The sequence below is a fragment of the Magallana gigas genome, chromosome 9 (genome assembly GCF_963853765.1).
Source record: "Magallana gigas chromosome 9, xbMagGiga1.1, whole genome shotgun sequence".
In the NCBI taxonomy this organism is placed as follows: Eukaryota; Metazoa; Mollusca; class Bivalvia; order Ostreida; family Ostreidae; genus Magallana; species Magallana gigas.
The window spans coordinates 44576616-44601379 of NC_088861.1; the positions used below are offsets into that span (position 1 = coordinate 44576616).

General features: G+C 32.5%; 1 long non-coding RNA gene across 1 annotated transcript; it reads right to left on the reverse strand.

Moving 5' to 3' along the window:
* LOC117691599 (uncharacterized) lies at positions 1–23107 on the reverse strand. Its single transcript, XR_010709314.1, has 3 exons — positions 22458–23107; positions 16898–16967; positions 1–1801 (listed from the first exon to the last, which is right to left on the reverse strand). It is a non-coding gene; the product is annotated as an uncharacterized lncRNA (long non-coding RNA).
* Between the last annotated feature and the right edge of the window lie 1657 nt (positions 23108–24764).

Here is a 24764-nt window from a genome sequence, read left to right on the forward strand (position 1 = left end):
TTAGTCCGTTTTAAACATTTACAAAGTATGCATACTTTTTCTGTACAAAACCCAAACAATGTTTATTTGGCTTCCACATAGTTGTTATTACTTTTACTATCATAGCATCATTCCAATTTTTTTCAAAACATAAACCTATTTCACTTACATCTATTGCTTCAAAAATAGTAAGACAAACACTTGATATGTTAATATATACATGTCACACTTTTGCAAAAACACTATCAAAAAAATCCAAGCATGTGCATCATACATTTTTCGGCGTTATTGTGAAAAGCTGTAATGAGATAATTATTGTTTGATGTTTCATGAAACAAGTTTGCTAAAAACGAGATTTTAAATGTTTCATTGTTTAGAAACTGTATATAGGTTTTAAATAAATCATTGGTAAGAACAATCAAAAAAACATTAACATCAAAATCATATATATCAGAGAATCGGTTGATTGTCTGAGACCCCAAATTATCAATTTTTTCTTTACATGCACCAGCTACAAATGAATTAACAAAGGTCTTAAAAACTACATCTCTCTCAACGTGGTTTAAAAAATGACAAACAAGTACGTTGTCCCGAAATGATGGATGTGTGTATGCATCAAAATAAGGAATCTCTGCGCTAAAACCACATTCTACAATCTTTTTAGCTAAACACTCTGTCATTTTATTTTCTAAACGAACAATTACTTCATGTTTTTCAGGTCTATAACTTTTAGATCTCACATAAGTAAATAAAACTTCCTTAGAAATAATCTTTAAAAATCTTTCTGGAAAATTTTCACCGAATGATAATAACACGGCTTCATATATTACCAAATTCTTCAATCTGTATTTTTCATCAGAAAAATCGAGGAATGCTCTTAGCAGACCATCCAGACAACTCTTAATTTTAACTGGAATTATTTCTCTAGGTTTAACGAGCCCAATATTAGCTATGTCTTCTTCATCTATACTTACACATCCATCTTTTCTATACAAGGTGTATTTTTGAAAAACTGAAACTAGTACAGCATAATGAAGGTATTGGTCGTTTAGTAAAAGTCTGTCTACTTGTTTTTTTACACCACTGCAAGCAGAAGTGACTTTAAAAAAATCTAATCCTTGGTCTAAACTGGCTTGTTCGGAAAAAAAACGTTCACATAGAAAAGGAAACCCTGGTGGTGTGTCTATAAGAGTAATGCTATCGAACAATTCTTTACGCAGACACATGGTGCCATTTGAACGTTCACGTATTTTCGTTTCGTCATCTAAAGAACTGCACAATGTAACGCCTTTGCGTTTACAATACATTTTTAGCATATTTGACTTTTCTTCAATTGTCATTTTAAAATCTTCCCCAGATAGATCTATAACTGGTGCATTGATTTTATTTATTGTTTGGAACAGCATGTAATTTAAAAGGTCGTCTTTTATTGAATGCAAAATACCACTTCTTGATGCAAAAATGATATGAACATCTCTGACAAATAATAAATTATGAATGTAATCAAATTGCTTGCGCCATTCGTCAAAAGCTGTTAGTTCGGCGTCCGATTTTCCTATAAAATCATCGATAAAGAGAACGTATCCCTTTGTGGAATCTAATATTTTCAATTCGGAAGGACGTGTGATGATTATTGCCGAGATATACGGGTAAAGGTTTTTCATCTTGGACATTAACCGTAGACAAAAGCTAGTTTTTCCACTCCCTGCATCTCCAGTTATGATGACGAACTTGTTCTTGCGCAGACGTTCTACACTACAGTCCATTGCCCTCCTTGGTTCAACATACGTAATATTTCGTTCGATGCATGATTTTGAGTAGCCTACAAAATGTAAATATTTAATTATGTACACAAAAATATTGTGATTAAAATTTAATAAGACGTATAGGGCAACTACCTCAAGTAAACTGTAAAAATGAATTTAAAAAGCCCATGGGCATTTACTCTGGACTATTAATGTGGCTTGTCGAAACACTAAGCTGTCAACATTCTTGCTTATTTTTACCAGTAATAATCATGTCTTCTTAATCCTAAGGATAGGAAAAAAATGATTTTGTAGTTCTTGTCCAAAACTTGTAGTCCAGATAAGAAAGGGTAAAAATCATGAATCTAACAACTCTGGTAACATATATTACGCACTTAATGTTAAAAAAACCATTCACAGTTAGTTTGCTAGTTATCAAAGAACACACTATGTGTTCATCCAAATCCTGTAGCCTGTGCTAGGTGTAGGTGTTGTAAATAATGTTTTAATTTTATTTCATAGTGTCCCTACAGATACTACCACATTTTTTTGATTGTCAAAAAACTGTGAACGCCAAAGCCTGTTTCTGTCAGATATACAAAAATAAAGATATCTACTAAAACGTATAATCAAATTTATGTCAAAATAAAATGTGTAATAAAATTAGCAATTTTAAAACAAAAGTTTTACTTCCGGGGAGGGGGGGATAGCAATTTTTTGTTGTTGAAATCGGTCTCTGTGACTGAGAAAAATATTATTTAGCTGCTAATATGTGCTTAAAAACTTATTAGTCACATGTTTACGTTGGATATTTAAGCAAATTTTCATTTTATTGCATTTTATTCATATTTGTTAATTATTTTTTGTAACGTTAGAATGCAGAATGCTTTTTTGGGGAATGTATTATGGTCTGTAGACATATTTTCCCCCGTGAAACAACAAACCCTCTGGTATAAATATGCTAAATTACATTGTATAAAATCCCTCAAACGGAAATTTTTGTTTCATGGGGGAAACGATTTTTTTTTAAAGAATTCTGTTTCCCGTTAAATGTAGTTCCTATTACGAAATGAGCATGAGCTATTTTAACCCAAAATACAAAGTTACATCTCTTTTTTGACCAAATCATTTATATTTAATGAAAATATACATGAATGTTTACATTTAAAAAAAATAATGAAACAATTATCAAAAATTGACTTTATGTAGGCTGCTAGACAATGCTACATGTATCGTTTGCAGTCCTTTTCGGGACACCCAGTCCCTTCTTCAGGACAAAAGAAATAAATTTCAGGGGTAAAAACAAGTACAACTAGATGCTGTCATTAGACAATAATACCTGCACCAAGTGTTTGCCCCTAAATAACACTGTTTTGTACCAGTTTAATTAAAAATGAAGGCCACATGCCAGCTCCAGTAATACATTTAAAAATTATAATTTTCATAAATGAAGGATGAGTATGATAATACACATGAGCAGCACTTTATGTGCAATTTGGGGTTGCAGTGAAATTTCAGTTAATCAATAATCTTAACATTTCATGTCATAGAAAGTATAACGGTCTATATAATTATTACAACCAAAATTAAATTATGCCCCCTCCCCGACGCGGTTTCCGGTTTTAGATTTGCTTCTGTGTGCCTACATGTACATCATCGTGTGCACAGAGAAAAGGGGGTGGGAGTGAGGGGTCCAGACCCCCCTCCCCTCAATGAAAAATCATTTATATCAATTGTAAAAAAAAACCAAAAATACACCTTGGACCCCAATGCTCTTACAGACATGTAAACACTCTAACCCATTGCGCTTCAATGTTAGGTAACATTATTTGTGGGGGAAGGGGGGGTAAATATTTAATTAATATCTAATATACTTTATTGTTTATCTCAATAGGAAGTATACATCACAATATGCAGGTGTCCTGCACCACCTTAAAGCTGTTATTTACCTAATAGAATAGTGCAAGTGGATTTGAAGAATAGGTCATAAAAATACATGCATGTTACAAATAACTGATCTTTGTCTGATACGTACACAACACAGGTCTGCAGGTCTCATTAGTGGGTACTAGTTTTACCCAGCTCTTCGATTAGATGGGTTCACGTGTAAGTATACATGTCTGTGTTTTCCATATGCAGAAAGAGATTAGTTAAGGTCAGCTAAAGGAATTCATTATTGTGTTTTAATTGGATTATCATTATGATGTTGACCAATATAGGTAAGCATAATACATGTAGTAGTCGCAGCACAAAATAATGAGATGCCAGCATACATATTAAAGTTCTTCTTTCACTTTCTAAATGTGATCTCCCGTATCATCATCTTTTAATATTTAAATAAGCTTATCATCGTTACCTATCCTATCGCATTTGTAAAGTTTCTGTCATTTTAGTTGCAAAGGTTATTTTTTTTCATTTGTCAGACTTGCACTATTGAGTTGACCCCATATTGACCCTGTATAAACAATTTCTTATTAAATATGTGTATTACATGTAAGTAAGTGTACTAGACACTTATCGTTTTTATAATTATGAGTTATAATAGGAAGGAAGGAGTATTTCTTTCTTAATGTATTATAATGCATCAAATACAATGTAGGTCATGACCTTATGGGGCTGTTCTGGTCATGAAGCGATCAGGAAAATACAAAATATCTTCTAATGTCATTATGATGCATCAAATGGTGTATAGTACATTAATGACCCCCAGGTGTTGTCTTTAATAGGAAATGATGATACACTGTATATTTTGTTAACTTCTGAGATCTGAGATCCTCATCCCTAAACCATATAATTTATTCTTGCTCTTTGTGTCATTGCGTGTAAAATTGTATATAGAGTATGCCCCCTTGGAGACACCATGACATTCTAGAACTAGAAATGATAAAGTATTTTATCTTATTCATATGTTACAGTAGTGTTTGATCTATGTGGGTAATTCCTAGCCTAATGATGTCACTGCTGTGTTTAGGAGACTTTACAATTGCCCCAAATGGGCGAATACACATGCATATAACATTTTGTTTATAAATCTTAAAAATTGAACCAAGCAATTTCCAAAATGTTAATGTGCATCAGGAGAGAAAAAGCAATCAAGAAATGATTTAAAATTTATGCTACTGCACACATGTAAGAATGTATTAAGAAGACTGAATCTTTTTAACCAGATTAGATTGGGGGGGGGGGGTGAATGTGGAGTATAAACATTTATAAATTGAATCATTTATTGTTATTAATTTTAACTTGTCAATGATTACTAGTTATTGATCCCAAGGTAGAAATATGACCTCTGATCATATCTCAATAGATCATTTGTTAATTATGCAAGGTGTAATGTAATTTTTTTTAAGAATGACATTTTTAACAAGTTTATAAAAGTTTCTAGACACCCAAATTATATTTTGATTTTAATAGATCATTCGACAATAAAGGTGGGGGCGGGGGGGGGGGGCAGTTTATATTTGAGTTTGTTTGGGGGTGGGGGTTCCAAGTCATATATTTGACAATTTTTTAATGTAATTTAAAATAAGACTAAGCCATACTACAGTCATGAACATGAATAGTATAGAAAAAAACCACAAACTAATACATGTATACATGTATATGCATAGGAAGTATTACAAAACATAGATGGTTGATCTATATCTGGGTTCTTAAATTGAATCATATATCATGTACATATTATATTATTGTTTCTTTGTTCAAGGCATTTCAGATGGTATGTAGGTCATGATCCCAAGTGCTCTTCCTGAAATTATCAAATATCATAAAAACCATTGAGATCCACACCTTAATCCAAAGATATTATTCTTCCTTAAGTCATGGCGCATCAGATCATTATGGCATGTAAGTCATGACCCTAAGGGGTCATCCTGACCCCCTTTGAATCAGAAATTGTCAATAATCTTTAAATTATTGATGTTTGATGACCCTATCTCTATTTAATCTTTATTATTAAGTCTCCCGAATGAAATTTGGAGACTTATTATTTTTGTATGGTTCTTAATACATGTATTATTATTCTTCGTCTTCTTCTTTTTCTTTTTTCCCGCTCTGAACTTGTTTCTCAGAGATGGCTGAACAGAATTGTACAAAACTCTAGGATATGATAGGCCTGCATATCTAGTTGTGCACCCTGGTTTGATTTTTCTCATGGGTTAGACAACCACTTTTTTGGGGGGTCAAAAGGACGTGGGTTCAAAAGAGTGTGGGGTCAAAAGGGTGTGGAGTCTAACATTGAACCTTGTAGGAAGAATCGTAGACTCTATTGTAAATGGTAACTTGAAAACGGACAAAGATAATAATATAGGGTTTTCATAATCATATATTAACTGTCACTGGCAATATATAGGGTTTATTAGATCTGACCCCTGGATCATCCCCACTCCCTAGGAATTTGAAATTACCATATATCTCAGAAACTGTTATAATCATGACCCCTAAATAATATATATACTCATGTTTCTGATGTCCAGGAGCATCAAATGTTATGTAGGTCATGGGCCCTGTGGGTGGTCCTGACCCCCTCAAACAGCAAGTCCCTTAATATCTTCAAAACAGTTGAGATCCCCACCTTAAACAAAATATATTCTTTTTCCTTGTGTCAAGGGGCATCAAATGGTATGTAGGTCATGGGCCTTGGGGGTTGTCATGACCCCCCTCGAACAGGAAGTGCACGAATATCTCGAAACGGTTGAGATCCCCACCCCTTAACCATATATATTCTTGATCCTTAAAGGACATCAAAAGGTATGTAGGTAATGGGCCTCAGGGTTAAATTTAATTTTTCAAAACCGTAATGCACATCTATGTCACAGTTCCTATCATATACCAAGATGTAATGTGTCTATCCATTAAATCATAAAAGGAGTTCTAGGATCTATGTTTTTTTGAAGTGATAAACGTCAATTTTCTGCTACTTTTTGACTCCCTGGATGAAATTTAAATTTTTAAAACCTTACTGCACATCTATAGAACAGTCCCTATCATATCCCAAGATATAATGTGTCTATCCATTAAATCATAAGAGGAGCTCTTGGATCTGTGGTTTTTTTTTCAGTGATGAAGTCAATTTTCTGCTACTATTTGACTCCCTGGATGAAATTTAAATTTTTAAAACCTTATTGCACATCTATAGGACAGCCCCAATTATATCCCAAGAGATGACGTAGCTACTCCAAAAGTTGTAAGAGGAGTTCTGGGAACCATACTTTTTTTGAAAAAAAACCCATCATTTTTGTTGCCCACTGATCCCCTTAATAAAAATAATAATTCTGGAACCTGATCACACCTCAATATGACACCCCCAATCATATTCTAGATTATTTGGCTAATGCAAAAAAAAAAACGTTTTTGAAACCATTTTTTTTTTGTTAAAAAAACGTCATTTTTCAGCCATGACCCCCAGGACAAAATTGAAAATTCCGAAACCTTATTGTGCATCTATAGGATACCCTAAAACATATTCCAAAAGATGATTTGTCTACTGTTGAAAATATAGGAGGAGTTCGAGGAAGAAGGTTTTTTTTTGTGAAAAAACGTCATTTTTTAACGATTATTTGACCCCCAGGACTAACAGAGAATTTTTGAAACCTTTATACAAAACAACATGATACCCCAAATCAAACTCCAAGAGTTCAGTTTGCTGGTTTATAAGATGTAAGAGCAGTTTGAGAAAGTAAAACGTGACAGACGGACGGACGGACGGATGGACGGACAGACGGACGGACGGAACAGGGTAACAACAATATACCCGAACTTTCTTTAGAAAGTGCGGGTATAACAAAATCTACCATCGCAACTAACACTTCGAAAGAAACAATAAATAAATAGAACAACAGCTACATTTTTAACAGTTTTGAATCACAATATTTGAGAAGGTGTTGGCGATGTGGTTTATCGCTATCAAGTAATCAATCGACTGCCAACTTCACGCCTGATTGAGTTAACTAGCTAATTAAAACATGACGTTCGGGTTAATAAAGGAAACTTAAAAGCCCCGTTGTTAACTCGTAGGGCGCTTACAGTTTAGATCGGAATGAAGTTTATACTGATCACTTTTTAAACCTTTAAAACTTGACTTTCCTCCTGAAAAAGGGACTGATTGTCCCGAAGATTTGACAATATCAATTGTTCATGCAGTATATATTTAGTTTACTGGCTTAGTATCTATATATTAAATCCGACACTTTAAAGATGCCTAGGGATGTTGACTCTTTTCAGTGCTTTTATTTTATTCAGTGCTATATATATATATATATATATATATATATATATATATATATATATATTTATATATATATATATATATATATATATATATATATATATATATATATATCGTCGCATGAGAACCATATTGTTCTATCACCAAAAAGTTAATTTTGAGAAAATTGAACTCAAAGTTTGAGACCCTATATCTTTTAATGCATATGTCCAATTGAATTAAACCTTTAACATTTATATTTGTGGGAGTTATTTCTGTTAAAATAGACACTGTAGTTGGCTTTAAGGGTTCCAAAAATATCAAATTCGACGTTGTTCATTTGGAGATAGAACACTGTTACATAACCTTTTTGCATATCTATTGATAGTTATATTGTATTTGGAAATAGCACAAATTGGTTTTATGTATTATATCAAAATAAAAAATACATTTGGAGATACACCATATTATATGAAAATAAAAAGTGACTAATTAATAAATAATACTTTTATTTTTAAGAAACCAATATATTTTCATAACTGGAGAATGGTATGCAGTTAGGTTATATAGCTTAGTTTTCTATTTTTTATTTAAAGTCGGGGGGGGGGGGGATAAAATGGATGCAAAAATAATTGAAAAAGAACCACAACAATGTTTTGTTCTACTTTAATAGTAATGCTCAGAACAATGAGTTACTTTTCTCAACATTAAACATAAGTTTGAACATCTAAATGATACAAAATTGCAAAACTCAAAATGCTAGAAATTCAAAAATGCAACATTTTCTCATAACTAATTTCTACGTAGGAACAATTCAATGTTTTTCTGCTTGAAATATAAGTAGGTAGCTATTACTTCCTTTTCAAATGGCAAAATACCTCAAAGAATTAACGGTCTTGAAGGGGCATGAATCTTAACATAGATTCGAAATCATGTTTCTTTTCTTTGGTAAGAACAGGAGACTTTGAGATATTCTTTGGCAAAGGAAGATAAATGTTAGGACATGGGTCCTTGCTTCTCGTAGTTTGACTTCTTATGGAAACATCTGTAAACTCTATGTCTGCAAAGGACATTTTGAACTGCACATGAAAAGGCTTCCCTGATACATACTGGATATGCTTTACTTTTGAGTATGGCACGTTACTAAATTTCAAAGTTGATGAAACTCTCTGAAAATTGTAGAAGTGGGATTTTTGTAATTGTATGACCTTTGAGTGCTTAGGCCTGATATTTCTTAAAACTCGTAGCAAAGAAACAGGACTGTAAATTTCAGATATTCGTAGGCCTTTTTCCAGGTGACTGTGAATGTTGTCAACTTCCTGGATGGAAGAGTGTCCAGGTGTACAGAACTTTTGAGCTATCTTATTTATGCTAGGGTTTTGGGACATAAAGGTCTTTAAGGCTAGAGACATCACAGAATTACGATTCTGTGGGACACAGGAATCAGACCACAGAATTATCGAGTTGACTTGTGGATGGTCCTTCAAGACAGCACTAAGGATAACTTGGAGGGCACTTGCAATTTCATTTGCGCCTCTACCGGCAATGCATTCTGCCCATATTGCATTATATGCTTTTTTATCTAATGAACAATGGGCAGTTAAATTGAAAACATTCAGTTTTCGCTTGTAGAAAAAATTAGAAACATTTGCTCTCGGACAAGTCAGGACATTCTGCAAATCAAAACAAAGGATGGCCTCTGTTTTGTTAGTTGATTTTCTGTCACTTTCTCGTTCTTCACGTGTTTCAGATTTATCTTTTTGATGCGCATCGAACTTTTCTTGCAATGTTCTTGTAACCTTGTTTGCATCTGTTTCCGCCTGATACTCCATACACTGATCACACCTATCTTTTTTTGGTACATGGAAGCCTAGGTTAAATTCTGTATTAAAGATATTGCGATACATGTGAGACTTCACAGGTACAACATCATTCTCAGCACACTTCTCAACGTAGAGATTATACATTTTAGACAAATTAAGATCCGAAGCAAGGTATTCCTTTGAAGAGGATGCTCTACAATAATGAGATGGCATCCTAGGGAAGGACTCAATATGCTCTCTTATAAAAGTCCGTGCATCATCTGTAGTTCGTGATTTTGTGTGTTTACCTCTTTTGTCTGTGAACTCATTTCTAGCTGCCTTGTCATGAAACCACTCAATTCTTCTTTGACTTATGTCAATGGAACTTAAGTAAAATTCCTTACAAACTCTAACTTTTTCCTCCCCCTTTACAAAGAAGTATCTATATGAGTATTTGCGTCTCGATTTAGCAGCTGTAGTTCTCACACGTTCTTTCACCGTCCGCTCTGTTGTTTTGGCATAAAATGCATTCTTTCCATCATCTGATAAATTCCAAAACTTGGTGAATATAGCATCCCTTTCCTCGGATGTAATGTTTAAGCTACATCGAAATTTACATTTTCCATTACAATCTTTTCTGTTCTTTATTTCTCTTTTTCGCTGGATATTTCCTTTTGAGTCCTTGTATTCTTTCCCTGATTGACGTTGTCTCTTTCTTATATTTTTTTTCCATTGATCTTCGTTTCGTGTCCGCTTTCTGCTTTTTCTTGCACCTATATCCTCTCCTGAACTGCTATCACCAATTAGAGTATTTTCTTCAGTATCATCCCTAGTGGTGTCTTCTGACTGAACATTTTCTGAAAGGCTTTCTTCCTCAGTGGCTGTTGACGCCTCAAATTCTTCCTCAGTGGCTGTTGACGCCTCAAATGCATCCAAATTATTGGCCTCTCCATCTGATGAATCGCCATTCTCCTCATTTATGTTAAAGTCTGGATCGTTGGGATCTTCAATAGAGCTTTCTTCTTCAAGACTTTCAAATAAGTTTTCAGGCTCCTCGATGTTAAACGAATTGTTGTTGCTATCAATAGTACTTTCAATGTGACTATCAGAATTAAAATCTTTTGTTTGCTTATCTGGATTTGAATTCAAGTTGCTTAGAGATAATGTGGCATCAGAAGACAAAGCTATGACAGGGTCAACTTCGTAGGTCTGATTGCTTGAGTTGTCATTTTCACATAAGCGATCAAGCAACATCAAAGCTTCTTCAACATTCATATTTTGTAAATGTTAAATTGACAGTCACAAAAAACTGATGTAATCTCGCTTCCAAACAAATAATGGTTAACTGAAGCAGCTAGAGATAAAGAAAAGTACTGAAGATGTCTGCAATTTTCTTTTAGAATCCTTTTACACTGTGACACATTCAACTCTATTCCACACCCATCCAGAGTAATCAGATTCTGTTTTGATGCTACTGCAACAAATGTATATGGCGTTATATTTGTAAATGATAAGAATAGGTGGTCCAATTTTGTGCAGTTATGAATTTCAAGAAATTCACTGTCATGCAGAAGTTTGCAGCCTGTTAAGTCTAACACCTCTAGTTCTGGGGTCTTCCGAAGGAATGAGAGCGAAGTAATTGTACTGTCAGATAGATCCAACCAATATAAGTACCTACACCTCTCCAAGGAACCCTCAATAATTGTGTTTGGAATTTGGATTTCAAAATTGGAGCGTGGTAATAAAAATCTTCTGAAGCAGCTCGAATGTTGCAAAATTCTTTCAAGATCCGATGATTTTACAGCAAGTTCTATGTCAAATTCAAAGAAACGCCACAGTATTGAATTCTCTTCAATAAGTGAATGTAGCCGCTTACATGTTCTATTGACTACTTGGAGTAAAAATTGTAGATCAAATAATTTGAAAATAGACACTAATATGTTGTCTGGGAGTTCCGTCAACTTAAACCTATAACAGAAATACATAAATTTATTAAGTTATATCAGAAATTGTTTAAAAATCCTACATTTGCTTCAAATCAATAAAAATGAAAAAGCATCACAATATTTGTTTAATGTTCTAATTTCTAACAAAAGATAAATATGTTTAAAATCAGAATGTTCTATCTCCATTTGGAAGTTTGTTGCCTGTTAATACTGCTTTTTATTGATATTTTGAACATTATGTGAATATTATTTAACGCTGATACTCCTCCTGTGTCATAATATTATAAGAATTATGATAAACAATGAAAAAAAACATTAAAAATAATAGAATTATACTGACCCAATCTTGTTGTCGTCCATCTGCATTGAAAACACATAGCCACATGTGGTCAAGACACAATGCCATTGGTCAATGGACATAGAACATTTTGGTTCTGATGAATTTAAGGGTTTTGGAGATAGAACAGAAAAGAATTGTTTATACCTTTGTATTTGATCATTTTCTCCATAACTTTGTATTGTGTTAAGAAAGAGCTGATTGTAAGGATAACAGTGATGTATAGAACTCATTTTTTTCAAAAATGGCACATAGAACATTATGGTTCTCAAGCGACGATATATATATATATATATATATATATATACACCGTATAACGGGTATTTTCTGCGGCTTGAAATTTTTGCGGTTTAACCCCTTAAAAGTATCAAATTATATTCTGCGTTTTCAATTTCTGCGGTTACATTAGACCGCAAAAAAAAAAATACACATGTTTACCGGATTTGCTTTAGGGAACGTAAACTAGAGAACCAAACTTACACTATTGTAGCGTTTTTATTTCTGTATTAGTAATATAAATCTGAACTTGATGATCCATATCGTCTGACAATAGAGTTTTACGACCGCGTCTTTTAGTTTGAATTTCTGTGATTTGGCACTCTTCAGAACAATCAAAGTCTAATTTTCTTTTTCTGTTTGTAAGCTCGCGTTTATATGAATCTCTAAAATATCTTGTCGTGGACTCTTTTAATTCTGGATAATCGGCTTTGAATTTTCTCATAGCTGCGGCAGGTCCATGTTCAGCGGCGTAGTTCCCGATTATGGCTCGGTCCCTGGGTGAATAGGTCGAATATGAACCACGTTTTTTGCTCGAATTTGGTGTTGTAGATTTATCCATAACTTCAGACACCCTTGTGTTATACTCTTGGATAGATCTAGGGGATAAACTTGCCGATAACTGTCCGTTAGGATTTGGAAGAATACTTCCGCGCTTTACATATCTTAAAATCGACATTCTTACCGTGTTCACGGTGAATGAGAACTAACTCTCAAATGTTTTACAAGTCTACTAAATACTGCTTGTGAACTTTTCTCAGATCATTTTTATTTCATACTCGACTAAACACACAGTCCTTATATCTGTTCAGCTATAATTGATATCGCACAGGTAACATGAGATAATTAATTGTGAAATACGACGCAGAGCCCCCTAATAACGGACTGATCACGTTTGAAAATTATACCTTGTATTTTAAATAGTGTCAAAATTAGTGATTTTTTAAAAAGAATATTTTGCGTTTTGAATTTTTGCGGATTTTTCTTATCCGCAAAATACGGCAGAAAATAAACAACCGCAGAAAATACCCGTTATACGGTATATATATATATATATATATATATATATATATATATATATATATATATATATATATATATATATATATATATATATATATATATATATATATATATATATATATATATATAAAGCCTTGGTACAGCAAAAAATACTTAAATAAATAAAACAGAATGCGACAGTCCAAATTAAATAAATTGTTTACTGGTATCGCGTTCACGTTACAAACAACTGTTTAATTTTGTATAACTGTCCAGGCTTGGGGTAATGCTAAATGTAATGGTAATGCATTGCAATGCATTACATGTTTTCAAAGTAATGCTAGTAATGTGTAATGCCTCAAAATTAGCATTACAAGTAATGCTAATGTAATGCATTACTTTCTAAAATCTAGTGTAATGCTGGCATTACATGGCATTACTTTGCATTACTATGCATATTTATGCATGTTCACTTTTAAAAATGTGATGAATAAATGAATAGTTGAAATTGAATTTGATTAAATTTATTTTTAAAGAAGAAAGAAATAATTCTAATTGAGAAAAAAATGTTTTAATTGTACATGTTTTATCAAAAAAGGTTTTTAAAATTCATTTTTGAATTGTTTATATTACGAAAGATAACAGCACAATTTCATAACATTTTTAAGAGTGTTGTTATTAAGAGTTTTTAATCATTTAAACAATTTACTCCAATTAGTTTGCACTTCAATAAGAAATGTGTCAACAACACACTATGCCCCCCTGGATAATCTAAGTATCAAAACAATCTATTGTTATAAGAAGTGCTAAACACCCCAATCCCCTTCCCTTCGCTATGTCACAATAGAATAGGAGACAGACATGCACCTTTAAAAGCAAAATAAATGCACTGTCCATCCATGATGAAAATCAATATCACTTCCATTATTATAACCTATTTGAAAATAATCTTACTTATTTTCTCTCTCTTTCTCCCTCTCTCTCTCTCTCTCTCTCTCTCTCTCTCTCTCTTTCTCTCTCTCTCTCTCTGTCTCTTTCTCTCTATCTCTCTCTCTTGTATATTAATTTCACTGTACATTAGTTTGGACTGATAGAAAATACAAGATTTATGTATTTAATTCATTATTGCACTTAATATATCCTAAGATAAAGATCGTCAAACAGTATTTTCCAGTCCAAGCATTGACTGCTCCTGCAAAACATTTAATTTAGTATAAACCGGAAGGTGGATGCATTTAAAAGATGAACCCTTTGAAACTTCGATCATTAAGTGCAACAGCAATCTTTTGTCTTAAAGTGTCCTCCGTAAAAAGAAATGCGAATAAAATAAATTAAGAAATTAGCTGGGAAAAATCATCTGTTTATAAATTAATAAAATTAAGTGTCCAAAATTTTAAAGATTTGTGTAATCTGGGGATATATCTATATTTAGCTTTTAAAAACCGCAACATTATTTCATAAATTGTTTTTTGTTACGCATGTTATCCTGTGTCTCTATTTCATACCTGATATTGTATCATGCCAAATGTCTATAAATACCATTTTACTTATTAGGTCTTTCCACCTTTCAGGTGAAAGACCTTTTGTTTTCTTTATGTTTTTTATTATTCTTATAATTTTTCTTTTCTATTTTCCTTGGGACAACTTTTTTATTTCAAGAGATATTGAATTTATTTTTTCTTTATGCTACTGGCCATTAAAAGTTATGGTACCAAATGACCCTTTGCTTGATCACTCCCAGAACTTACAAAGTTATTGCCCTTGTGTACGAAAAGCCTGTTATCGCTACTCCTCTGAAATCATAAGAGATAGAGACTTGGAACTTTTACCAATGTCTTCAGTACATTTAGAGGGTTCTTCAATCTATTCATAACGAAAGGATCTGAGCCCCCCTTCTATCAGTTATTGCCCCTGAAAGTATTTGAATTTCCATAAAATCACTTCCAACTTTTTTATTATTTATCATAGAGACTTCGGACCACTTGGGATGGAAGCGTCTACCTTGGCCGAACAAAATGACATAAAGGTCAAAGGTCAAGGTCATCTGCAAATCTCTTAATTAATGAGTTTTTAGATCTCTTTTGTTTAGGATGGTAGAGAAAAACTTTTTCATGGATTTAGTAGGACATCTTAAGACATTTCAAAATATATCCCCTTGGCTCCTTCTTATAAATAGTTACAGAGTTATTGCCCCTTTTGTACGAAAAGCTTGTTATCGCTACTCCTCTGAAACCATTAGAGATAGAAACTTAAAACTTTCACCAATGTCTTCAGTACACTTAGAGGGTTCTTCAATCTATTCATACCAAAATGATCTGAGCCCCCTTCTAGTAGTTATTGCCCCTGAAAGTATTTTCATTTTTATAAAATCACTTCCAACTTTTTCATTACTTATCATGGAGACTTCGGATCACTTGGGATGGAAGCGTCTATCTTGGCCGAACAAAATGACATAAAAGTCAAAGGTCAAGGTCATTTGGAAATGTCTTAATTAATGAGTTTTTGTATCTCTTTTGTTCAGGATGGTAGAGAAAAACTTTTTCATGGATGTAGTAGGACATCTAAAGACATTTCAAAATATAAACTTTTGACCCTTACCATGTAACATTTATAGAGTTATTGCCCTTATTGTACAAAATGCTTGTTATCGATACTCCTCATTAACCGTTAGAGATAGAGACTTGAAACTTTTACTAATGTATTCAGTATACTTAGACGCTTCTTCAATCTATCATATCGACAGGGTCCGAAGTCCCTTTCTAGCAGTTATTGCCCCTGAACGTTTCGAACATTCAATAAAAAACACAAATAACTTTTGAATCAATAATCATAGAGTCATCGGACCATTTGGTATTGAAGCGTCCACCTTGTCAGATGAAAATGACATAAAGGTCAAAGGTCAAGGTCAAGCAATAAAAAATTGCAAACTTAATCGTTTGACACTTTTTTTTATGAAGTAACGCAGACAAATTTCTTTATTTTAATGAAGCAATCTTATTTCAAACATAAACAACAATGAGGTGGAAAGACCTCTAATTGTTCGAGAACAATTAGTCTACTAGTTTAATATGTTGTTCATATTGCCACAATATGATTATATATTGAGCAAATAAAGAATGACTCTGTTTATTCATTGAATTTGAACCTGATACTGAGCATGAAGCTGTAGATATGTTAGAGAATGTTGTATATTTATAACATTTGCAAAAACTCTTTATTAGCTTTACTTAAAAAAAAGTAATGGTAATGGTAATGCATTACTTTACTCATGTAATGGTAATGTAATGCATTACTTTACAATGTAATTCGCCCCAAGCCTGTAACTGTCTGAAGAGCCGACATGGCTGAAAGCGCTAACAGTAAACAATTTATTTAATTTGGACTGTCGCATTATATAATATATATATATATATATATATATATATATATATATATATATATATATATATATGTGTGTGTGTGTGTGTGTGTGTGTGTGTGTGTGTGTGTGTGTGTGTGTGTGTGTGTGTGTGTGTGTGTGTGTGTGTTTTAGACTTACACATTTTTTGAAGGAATAACTACCTCCAAATATACACTTTCTTTTTTTTTTTACCTTCCTCACTTACTTTCAATATTTTCCATTTCATTGTCTTGCTTTAACCCATCTGTCAAGTCTTCCATGCATTTCATCATATTCTGAAACAAGAAGAACACGTAAATAATATTCTAAAAAATACTTCAAGCCTACATAAGAATGTTTGTGTTTTGCTTTTCATATTCTACTTTTGATAAAAATTAAGTCACGAAAAGTCTTTTGTGATTTCATTTGCATGCAGGTTCTCTATCATTTGATCAACTAAAAGTTAATCAAGACGACGCGATGTGAAAAAAGAAACTAAAACAAGAAGTGATCTTTAGAAATGCCAATCGGCAATCAGTGGTATACGTTATAGGGTGTTTTTTTTATATGTTCCAATAAATGAAATGGCTGTTTTATAAACACTTGATTTAATTAACAACCTTGATCATTTGGACTTTATTTGATATTTATCTATCTGTTGTCTTAATGAGCTATATAAAGAGACAATAAAATAACATGTTTCGTAAAAGATATAAAGGAGCATATTAAAAACTAATAGATTAATTGTTCGCACACAATAAGAGACCTTTCCACTTATTATTTTTTCATTTTTACAGTGAGTTACAAAATTAGTGTTTTCTTGCTAGATAGCTCAATAGGGTGTACAACTAGTTTCAGTCAGTTTTCGCAAAGTGGTGATTACTCATTACATTAATATAGTGGGCTATATCTAGTAAACAATCAATTTCTTTTTAAAAAAAATTCAGTATATTTTATCAATCATTGTTGCTATAATTTTAACTTCCAGTAATTAAACAGTTATAGCTTAAAGTACTATTATACTAGTGATTAATGGTGTACTGGGTATTGAGGAAATCACAAATCCCTTCATGATAATGATATTTTTTTAAAGAAAAAACTCCTATGCTTAAAAAAACCCTATAATGTTTATCAGAAATGTTCTAAAATATCATTAACCTTATTCTGTACAGAACAGAAATGCTTGCCTGGTGAACATTCTTTTCAAAAGACTTCAAATAGAATACCTAACAACAGAAGAAAGTATTCTAGAGGCTAGTTGTCTTTGTACAATATGAAATGGTTGAATGTATAATAACAATATACACTTGAGTAGCTATAGGACCTTAATGTGATAAATGGCAACCAAATCATATACCTTTATTAAGTAATTCAGCAAACGATAGAAAACTCTTATGGTATTCTGTAATTCGCTGTAAAACATTTCTGTTTCAATATAATTGATGAATTGCTTTCCCTTTCCCTGTGTAATTTCTTTTATTAGACATTGACGTTTGACCTATCCGTCATTTTGATCAGCCAAGGTAGACACTTCCATCTTAAGTGTTTCAAAGTCTTTATGGCAAATAGTAAAATGTTAGAATTGATTTTATAGAAATTATAAATAATATAAATAATATCTAAAACTAAAATTAAAGCTTCTTCCATACAACGTTTTCGTTTCCCTTTTATTTAAAGGGAATGTAAACGTTGTATTAAGTTTCAATTCACTATTGAATTCTTGCATTTATTTGAAAAAAATACAGGTTTATTTTTGAAAATAAACAGAGTAGGTACAACTAGATTTTCTTTGACAAACCGCGAGCCCTATTAATTTTCTCTCTGTAACAGAGCGCGTGTATAAAAAAAATTATACTAAGAGTCAAGTTACATGTCCCCACAGATTCTGTTACGAAATGACGGCAATATAAGTCAAAGATTGTGTGTAAATATTTGTAAACAATTGGCAGCTGTTTTATGTGCAGCCTGACGTATTTTTGTTTCTGAGGCGAGCAGGAATGTAATGTCAGGAGCTAGGTAGGTTAAAACAACCTTTAAAATCATTTGATATATTCAGTGCATAGTAAACCGCGTACATAGTAACTGTTATTTGATATTTGGTTAATGTAACTACGTGATGCCATATGTACAATTAATTAATTAAAACTGTACAATTAAAAAAAATGGAATATTTCAAGGAATCTATGAATTACATGTTAATGTTGTGATTTTAGTAAGGACAAATTTCCGTGCTATCTTATGTTTATACGCATATCTGAATTTATGTTCATTGGATTGCATGGCAGTCATTAAGATTTCTTAATTAATGGTACTAATTGGAATCAGTAGTTGATATTTAGATTTAGGTTCACTTAATATGATATAATATTTTATTTTTCACTTTTTGCGAAAATGTAAAAGATTTAAGGTCTTAACTGGGAATTTTATGAACTAAGTGGTACTCCCTTTTAAAAAAATATCAAATTACTTACAGCTGAAAAAACACCAGCCAAAAAAAAACCAAACAGAGAAAGAATTAATTCTATCAAAACATGTGACACACTTCCAGTTAAAACGGAAAACCCATTTTTAATAAGATAAAAATAGGCCACACAACTGCTCTATTGTCAGAGGAAGTCTCAACCACTACATATTGCACTCGACCGAATTCCGCTTGAATGTTTTCGTACAAATAAACATTTCAATTTTAAGAATGTTCAGGAGGGGGGGGGGGCTGGGGTATTAAGACATGTAATATGTAAAACCCCTGTCACACCGGAGCTGCGTCCTCACGGCGATCCCGCTGCGCCCTTAAATAATGTAAAACGCCAAGGTAAACGCAGTAGAGTCCCCTGCAGGTTTGTTTCAGGTGCAATATCTGCTAAAGGGGGCCTCAGACCCTTTTGATATGAATATACTGAAGAACCAACTAGGTGTCCTTAAAGCATTGGTAAACGTTTTAAGTGTCTATTTCTCATGGTTTCAGGGGAATAGCATCCTTGCTAGCCAAGGGTTTACTATTTACTCTGCTCTTCTACAATCCTTGGCCGATTTAGCCGACAAAATCAGAACTCGTGCAACGGAATATTGGTTGATTGAGAAGACATTTCTACTTCTCTAAAACCATAAGCGATAGAGACTTGAAACTTTTACTAATGTGCTAAGCCCACTAAGAGGCTCCTTCGGTGTATTTTACCGAAAGGGCACAAGGCCCCCTTCCGGCAGATATTGCCCCTGAGAGATTCTTACTTACAACTTTTTTACTATACGTTGTAGAGACAACGAACCACTTGGGATTAAAGATTATACTTTGGCCAATCAAACTAACATAAAGATCAAACTTATAGTTATTCAAAAATATCTGTACAAAATTGAGTTTTCATATTTTTTGTTTTAAAATTGTATTAAAAAAACTTTACCTTGGACGTAGTAGAACTTTTTTGACATTTCAAAATACAACCATTTAGTCCCTATCGTGAAATAGTTGTTACTCCTCTTAATACGGCAGAGATAGAGATTTAATACTTTTACCAACGTATGTCTTAAGGTGGATTTTCAATCAATTCGTACCAAAAAGAATCCGAAGTCTCCTTTAAGCAGTTATCACACCTGAAAAACCTTAAAAACTCTTCCTAATTTTGCGCCATACGTCGTAGAGACATCGGACTGCTTGAAAATAAAAAGTTGATCAATCAAAATTACATAACATTTGAAGGTCAATGTCAATTTTTAAAAAATCATACTAAATCCTTTCACATTTTTTTTTGTCAGGGGCGTACAGGGGGTGGCAGGGGCGTACTAGTGGCACACAGGGGATGTTTGCAGGGGCGCACAGGGATGACAGGATATTTAGGGGCTCTGTACAGAGGCACACAGCGGATGTACAGGGGATGACGGTGAAAACACAGGAGGAGACAGGGGAAGACAGGGGATTTTCATATGGTCAGGAGTTTTTAGAGCTAGTAGTGTTACAGTAATATTATATATTGGCCATTGCAGTTCTCAAAAAGATCTCACACAACTGTTTGTATATGGGATATAAACCTACAACAACAATAAATTTTGAGCCCCTTATGGAGACTAAAGAATTTTTCAGGTGCCAAACCCTAAACAATTAAAAATAAGATCACTAAATCAAATTGATTGCATATACAACTGTAAGTAATTCCATACATTATAACATTCAGGTATTTGAGAAGAATTGAGTAATAAGGAATCATTCTTTGAGTATTATGAGGTGAAAATTTCGGACCTGGCGTGATTAAATTCAATAAAGGCCGAAGGGCTTTATGATAGATTTGATCCCAATATGACCAAAATTATCACCTCACAATATTCAAAAATTGATTCCTTATTACTTATATTTATATAATTTTCAGCAGTTGTATGATTAAATATTTGATTAAAAATAAGCAAACCCCCTTTTGCTCCAATTATACGTCATTTGAATTTATTGAACTGTATGGTACAAAATCGATACATAGTGTAATTACCGACAAAGGCACTGAAAAATCTAAATATTCTAAAAAATTTCTTAGTAAAATCTGTGGTTGCATACAATGACTTTCTCTGCAGAATATTATTTTGACGAATTTGAATCTACACTAACTAAGGTTACTCTCACTTTAATTACAGCTTTTCTAGACAAGTTTTATAAAAGTTTTTACGATTTCTCTCTCTATATTCCTATTTTAATATTTGAACCCCCTTCCATTGAGGCTCCCTTCTACCGCAAGAATTATGACTTGAACAAACTTGAATTTACACTTTCTGAGAATGCTTCCACACAAGTTTAAGTTTTTCTGGCTAATCGGTTAACAAGAAGATTTTTGAACATTTTTTAAATATATTCCTATGTAAAGATTGATCTCCAATTGTGGTCCAACCCTACCACCTGGGATCATGATTTGAGCAAACCTGAATCTACACTACCTGACGATCTTTTCTGGCCAATCAGTTTCGAAGAAGATTTTTAAAGATTTTTTTAAAGATTTTTTTTCTCAATATATTCATATATAAAAATTTAACCACTCATTGTGCCTCCACCATATCCCCAAGGATATTTTTTAAACAAAGCTGAAACATTACTACCTGTGGATGTTTCATTACAAGTTTCAGCTTTCCTGGCTTTCCTGGCCAATTGGTTTCTGAGAAGATTTTAAAGATTATTTTCTCTATATATATTCATATGTCAGCAGAGGATGCACACCTCCTAGACACAATACTTTTTGAAAAATACAGACTTGAATCCCCTTTAATTATGATAACAATAACAATATTTTGTGCCAAGTTTGGTTGAAATTGACCCTATGGTTCTGGAGAGAAGTCGAAAATGTAAAAGGTTTACAGGCAGAAAAATTGACAGACGGACAGACAAACAGACATACAATAAGTGATCAGAAATGCTCAGGGAAGCTAAAAGTAACTAGTGTTTAAATTAAAATTCAAATACTTTTAGGAACAAAATCTGCTAGAAGGATTTCAAATCCTTTTAGTATGAATTAATTGTAGAGCCCTCTAAGTGAACTTAAGACATTGGTAAAGGTTTCAAGTAACTATTTTCTAAGGTTTCAAAGGAATATCGATTACAAGTATTTTCTCCTCAAAGGGCAATAATTGTGGAAGTTTTTAAACAAAATGTAATTTTGGATCATAACGTTTAATGGCCCATTACGTTAAGTTTTGATTGTTTAGATAAATTAAAAAGCCACTCCAAAAAAAAAGAAAAAATAAACAACTAAATCAAGAGATGTTTAACCAGAGGTGGAAAGACCAAATGACGTTTTGAATGGCCAACCTTTGTTTACCTTTGCCAAATACAGTTGTGCTTCAATTAAATTGTCGGTGGTTAAGCGGTTTGCTTTCAATTTTTCTATTTGATCACAAATCCATCTGTGGAAAGATTGATCACATTTGGCAGCAATGGTCCTAATATAGTGTGACAAGTCTTTAAAAGTGGTATCGTACTCATTAGTTGACATAACAATGTTCCCTCTGTGCAGAGTTAAATTGTCGTTACGTAGCTTTCGTAATTCTTCGATAGGCGTCCTGTCTGAAGCTCTCAATGAACATACTTCTAAAAGCAAGCAACTTGTCAGGGTTATATCCCAATTATCGTGTTCAAATCTAGATTTAGGGACAAAGTTACAGGAACAGCAGTTTTTATAGTTTTTACAACAATTCCAAATGTTGTCGTAAATCAGGTTTAAATTCCTCCGAGATATTGGTATTTCACGGTTGTTTATATCGCACTTTTTTAAACAACATTGTTTGTTAAGTGTCAAATGAAGTATTTTATGTTTTTTTTCTTGGAAAAAATCTTTCGGATTTGGGCATTCCATTCGAAATTTTTCCTGAAGAACCATTGATCCAAATTTCATGAGAAGAAACACGATCACCAAAAAATTTTCTTCTTCTTTATCTACCATATTGTTAAATGGTTGGACTGCAGCTGTTTATACACCTAAATTAAAAAAAAAAGCAAACGGTATCTGAAAAATCATATCGTATGTTTAAATGTATTACAAACAGTGTATATGCAATTAGTTATCATCGTTGACCAGTGGTACATTTGATGATAAAAGATAGTATTACCTATTCAATGGCTACAAGGACGTTAGCAAGTTTATTGTTCCTCGAGACAGCATCTATTTCACGAGAAGAAGGCGATGAAAATGGGCACAATAATTTTGTTATTGTCCGAATAATCAGTAAATAGGTATTTTATTATACCAAAGAAAACTTTAATTGTCAGCGATGCCGATTTTATTGATGGTAAACAAATTAGAGTTATCGAACTTTGAATTTAACCACGTGACTTGGACAACACCAGAGGTGTTCCGAGATTTAAAATTATGGAAATGGAATGCTTCCGGTGAGAAGTTTCGATGGCTATTTACCATTGGCAGACCGCAAGAAAACTATCTCAGATATAGCATACTTATAGCATGTTTATTTGTTATAATTTTACATAGAAAATATACACAAATATATAATAAACATTATTTAATTAGGATGGGAATAAAGGGAAAAGAAAGGAATATTTAAATTCATTGTGTTTAAGTTCCTTTTTCATACATCATTGTAATTTTTTTGTAAATGTTACATAGCCTATTAGTTCTTTCATAAATCATACTAATGAAAATAAGAAAAATAGAACCCAAAATTCAACCGTTTGCAAAAAAGTATATCGAGGGGTAAAATAGCAGAAATCATTATAAAAACATGATGAAAAACAGGAAAAAACCCATTGGACTACGTTTTTTTTAATAAACTAAATAGTTGTAGTTTTTCGGGTTAGCCAAAATAAAAATACTTTTAAGGTATCTCACTTCTCAAATTGATTTCATTGCGCAGATGATCATTATATTTTAAATGAATATGTATTTATTATTCTATAGGTTCTGTTTGACATGTACAAAATTAAATCTTGAAAGAGTGATAGACGTTAAGTATAACATTATGCAAATATAAAGAAAATGTCTGATTTTTTAAGCGAAATTTTGGAAGAGTTTTACCCTTTAAGCCATGTTGCTGAAATTTGACATCACTGACACCCATTTTATATTATGTCAAAATGATACTAAATTCATATCTAGGCAAACTGGGTTAATCTTATAAAAATCTTGATATTCCTTTTTTTTATTTCACGTCAAATTGTAACTGTTATAGAAACTGTCTATTTTTAGTGCAAAAAGTCACAAAAAATTAATGAAGTTTCGTACATTCTTTTTTCATTATCCCTCTATTTAATGTGACCATTGTGCATTATTATTTGTGCCTTATTAAAAACATTGTGAAAAATAATAATGCTTAATAAAACACTGACAACAAATCCTAATAAGGCTGAAATTGCCTTTTAGGTGCAAAAAGGTCCAATTAAATTGGCCATAACTCATAAAGCAATTATGTCAAAATGATACTAAATACATATCTAGGCAAACTGGGTTAATCTAATAAAAATCTTGATATTAATTGTTTTCTTATTTCAAATCAAATTGTTACTGTTACAGAAATCGTCTTTTTTAATTCAAAATCTTGATATACAATTTTTTTTTTCAAAGCAAATTGTAACTGTTATAGAAATTGTCTATTTTAAGTGCAAAAAAAGTCAT